Genomic DNA, 4,725 nt, shown 5'->3' with positions numbered 1-4,725 from the left:
GCTTAACTGTTAAAATTTATAGCTGAACCATCAGATTTCATTAACCAATAACACCATAAAAATATAAATAAATACATTAAAACAGAGAAAATTAAAAAGTACCAACTCTGAGCTGTTTTGATTTTCTCTATTTGATGTCTTTACTTTAATGATTTAAAAATCTTTATTATGTCCTCCCATAAAAAATTTCTATACAAACTATTTCTGTTTCATTAGGGAGCTTCATTATGCTACTCCATCGTTTTGGGAGTGACCCTCTGATATCACTATGATGCAAAGTGCACTTGTGCTGCCATTAAATTGTGTCTCTATGAACATCCAATTGCTTCCGGTAGTTGTTTTTCAAATGAGCTGCATCAGGCCACTGTATCAGGGAATTATTGAATCAAAATGGGATTAGGTGGGATTAGGGTTCTGCCAAAGTCTCCAGGTTGCAAGCGTTCATGTAGTAGATACTTCCAAGAACATCTGAGCACCAGGCTTATGGGGTTCCAATAGCATCACATGAGTAACTTTGCGTTATAAATCCCCTAGAGTCAGTGTCATTTCTTTCTTGTTACTGGGATGTGAAAGGGATAGTAATGAATTTGGTAGGACTTGTGGCATGTCTCTAATGGTCATGGACCATTTTATTCCCACAACTTTTTCTAATTGGTCTAGGCTTTGTATTTTGGCTGGATGGATCCATCATACTGGACTGAGATTTATGAGAGGTCCCATATCGTCCCAAGCTCATTCTTCTAAGGTAGAAACGAGTATGATTTTATCAATGTAATAAATTATTTTGAGTGTGTTCACATCTAAACTCCATTTCAAGAAATTATGGCAGTAGATGTTACTGTGCATTTCTGTATATCTGAGGCAACATCTATATTAGTTCATATTTTCAGTGTATCATTGTTATGGAACATGTAAATTCAGCTTGTTGTAAACATCTACTGATCTAGCAAATTCTTTTACTTTATTTAGATAAGCAGAAAGTATTAGTAGGTCTTTGAATTCATCTGGAAAGGACAGAGAGGATTAAACCTATGCATATATTAGTTTTCCAGTTCTGAGTTATAATTGATTCCATAGTAACCTTGATGAGATCACATTGTTCTTCTAAATTAAGTATAACCTCTCTTTTGCTGCTTACCATTAAAAGAAGCAAATGCTTAGATGTACTCTTGAAATCTTAGAAGTAATTCATGAATATTTGGTGTTGCTGCATTTCACCCATTTCTGAGGTAAGCTGAAATTCGCCAACATTTGGTGGGGCTCAGCACATAATTAAAATTTTCAGCTCATTCAGACACATATTTAATGCCTTCTTAGTCCCTTATGTTTCAGAAAATGCAATATTAAATTAAATATATATGGAGGTAAATGTGCTCAATGGAGCCCGTAATAAGGTATATTAAAGAAATAACAGTGGAAGCCGTCAGAGAGACTTGACTTAGGGACAGGCTCTAGGAAAACAATTCTTTACCTTCAGAAGTGGTTACTCACATGATACTGGACTGAAAAGAAGGAACTGCATTGTTTAATTGAAAATCATTATGGTTTCAATTGACTTAGATTCAGGCCTTCAAACTCTACAACTGTGATTACTGATCTTTTCAGACATTGAATCATGAACCTCAGTAATGTCCTCAGGCCCATGTCTCTGCCTCTGTCTCGGGGCCTCTAGAGCAGAGAGTAGCAGCTGGAGAAGGACCTCTTTTTGTAGGAATATGGTTGACTCAGGATCCTGAGACTAGGTCTCCCTTCATTTGGCTTAAATATTATTTGCCTTACCTAAAGATTTCTTAATTTGAAGCTCATAATTAGTATTCACTTTATTATTTATTTATTTATTTATTTTCAAATTTGAGGCTTTTCATACATTTGGATGTCTGCTACACTTTCTTGGCCAGACCCAAATCTTTTTTCCCTAGGGATTGTTCCAGAGGAAAAAACTGTCCAGAAGACGTTAATTCATTTGAAATTGTTTCAAATATTCAAATGAACTAATCTATAATGACTCTTCCATCTCTTTTATTTAAACAGTAATGATGTTAAGAGCAGGGGCTGTGTCTGTACATATAAATGGAACAATGATTTTTCTGATAGAAATATCTGAGAAATTTCTAATACTCAAATTTCTTTCTAGGCTGGAGTATATCTATCTGATTTCTGGTCCTCTATATGTTTTCTTGTTATAGTTTCTTTGCATAGATATCTCGCATTGCTTGTAAAAACTTGTGGAAGGTCCCAGTTTTCTAGACTGAAGACAGAAAGAGGTAGAGTCATATTTTTCGTTAGAAAACACTGTTCTTAGGGACAACCTGTTTGAATGACTGAAAGGCTAACGAGTTCTACTATTACCTGTGAGAAAGCTGAGTCATTGCTATTTCAGGAAGATAAATCCCAGCATTTGTCTAGTTAGGTACAGAGAGAAGTTACTGGCCAGAGACATGAATGCTATCCTAAATCCTCAAAGTAAAGTACTTTTTGGTTGCTTCACCATAATAGACTGGGAAGAGGCACATTCAAATAACTAATTTCATTGTTTAAATGTTTGGGGGGTTTTGTGTTTGCAAAAATGGGTTTGGCCAAAGTGATTCCAAGAATTAGTCCAGTTTTGACGTAGCCATGTGAACATAGCAGCTTTGTTTTCCTCTGAAAAATTTTCCCAGCAGGTAAGAATGCTCTACTATTTTTGTTCAGTACATATTTGTATTATTTAAGTGTTTTTATTTTGAAGACATCCTCATTGGGATGTCTACACTTATCTGAAAGACTGCTACACTTATCTGAAAGACTGAGATGATAGGGTGTCAGCATGGAAATATGGATAGTGTGGCACATGAATTATCTGCAAATCTACTGATCAGCTATTCGTTATTGTGTGTTCTGTGGTCACACACAGATATGTGATGTATCTACAGTTACTTTTAGTGAAAGGAGCACTGATTTTAAAGATTAAGGCATAGAGCCGCGGTGAGTTCTTAAAACAACCAACAAAAGATGCTAAGTGAAAATTCATACAATATATTTAAGTATAGCTTATGTCTTAAATATATATTTTCATTGGAGGAAGTCTGAATTGAGAAAATTAAGCTGGCAAAACAGAGAAGTTAACCAGAATATACAAATGTCTTTGGTTTTAGTATTTCAGCCTGACAGGTGTTTATATCCATTTTGCCAAATAACGGAGACACATGTACTGTGTTACAAGGAAAGTAATGGATTTATAATTGTGGTTCAAGGTCTACTATATTCTACATGATATGTTAATATTTATATACCTACTTTAAAACTTTTAAATTAGAGAACTTAAAATTGTGTATATAGCAAGTGTTAGAGCATCTAGTAATAAATGCACATTCTATTCTGGAAGCTTGATATCGGATTTTGAATTCTGATATGGAAGGACCAGTATGTGTGAACCTTTCGAAAATGATTACAGAAACTCATATTTGTACATATTCCTAAAGAAGCTTGTGCTCGGGGAAGTACCTTGCTGACTCTCATTTAGAGGTCATATAACAGTAATTTTACGTTATCATAGAGGGTGTTTTTGCTTTGTTACTATGGAATTTTAAATTGTCTTTTCAAAAATCATACTTTAAGAGAGTATGTTAAATGATGTTTTTTAATAGAGAAGTGTTCACTTAGTGGTTTATGTTGAAAGCCCAATAACACCATCTTTCAGTTTTTATCTAAGAATCATTGATGACTTCAGTGACTGACAATACTTTATTTACCCAATTTTTACATCTGAATAATTTAACTGGCTAATAGAAGATTTATCCTGGTGAAAGCCAACACCGATGACTAGTAAGAGTAAGGGCACTGACAGATCCTGCAGAAAGTAGAAAGAAGAAAAGATGAAATTGGATAGAGACTGCTTTGTACCTTTACATGGTTCGGTGAGTGTTCCTTTATCAGTCTGTAGCATCAGCAATGATAGAATGCCTGAAGGAACTGGAGTAGTGATGTGAGTGGGGCATAAACAGCTTTCATCATAGCTGGCTCCCACAGAAAACTCAGGTTTTTCTGCACAGTCCTCCCTCCCTCCCCCTGCCAGATCTGTGTGGATGGATTCAGCTTCTCCATTTGAGGTTTAGTAATCCTATAATTTCCTCAGCAGTGAATAAGCAAAGAGTTTGGGTTTGTATCTCTAGTTGTGAAATTCTTTTCAGTTGTTTAACTTTGTCCTTATCATCAAATGTAGGGACTCTGAGGAGTAATTTTTTTTTCATTTTCTTTTCTTTACTAAGATGTATTATGTGTATATTTGTTATTGCTTCTGAAGAGGCCTCCTGAGTCACCTCTGGAAGTCTCAGGGGATTGGGCCTCCAGAGCTTCTTCTCTAAAGGAAAACTTACTGCAAATTTGGTTAACAATACTAATCTTAGTTATCACGGAGTCAGAACAAGTAATTGGTGGAACAATGTGCGAAATCATTTTGTAATTATTAGATATAGTTCAAAGTATAGCCTCCTGAAATTTAATGAGATCTCCATAAAGAATGAATATCCTTTGAGAGTGATAATTGAACCTCTAATAACAGATTGTCACAGTATTGACTTATTCCAGAAGTTACTTTATTTTTGGGGGGACATAGATCATATTGTAAAGATACTCACCACAAGTGCTACCAACTCAGGGTACTTACTCTTTGCCAATTTATTTACATTTGTTTTGCCACCAGCAGAGAGTGAGTATGCGAAGGGCTGGAACCTTATCCCGGTTTAT

The 4,725-nt window shown here is 35.2% G+C and overlaps 1 pseudogene; it reads left to right on the top strand.

Annotated features, from left to right (window-relative positions):
• The first annotated feature begins 2,168 nt into the window (after window positions 1-2,168).
• The window catches only part of LOC105309365, a 4,387-nt pseudogene continuing 1,830 nt past the window's right edge, over window positions 2,169-4,725 (top strand).

The sequence above is a fragment of the Pteropus vampyrus genome, unplaced genomic scaffold (genome assembly GCF_000151845.1).
Source record: "Pteropus vampyrus isolate Shadow unplaced genomic scaffold, Pvam_2.0 Scaffold733, whole genome shotgun sequence".
NCBI classification, from domain to species: domain Eukaryota; kingdom Metazoa; phylum Chordata; class Mammalia; order Chiroptera; family Pteropodidae; genus Pteropus; species Pteropus vampyrus.
The sequence above is the reverse complement of the archived record's forward strand: the minus strand, read 5'-3'. Positions and strand labels throughout refer to the sequence as shown.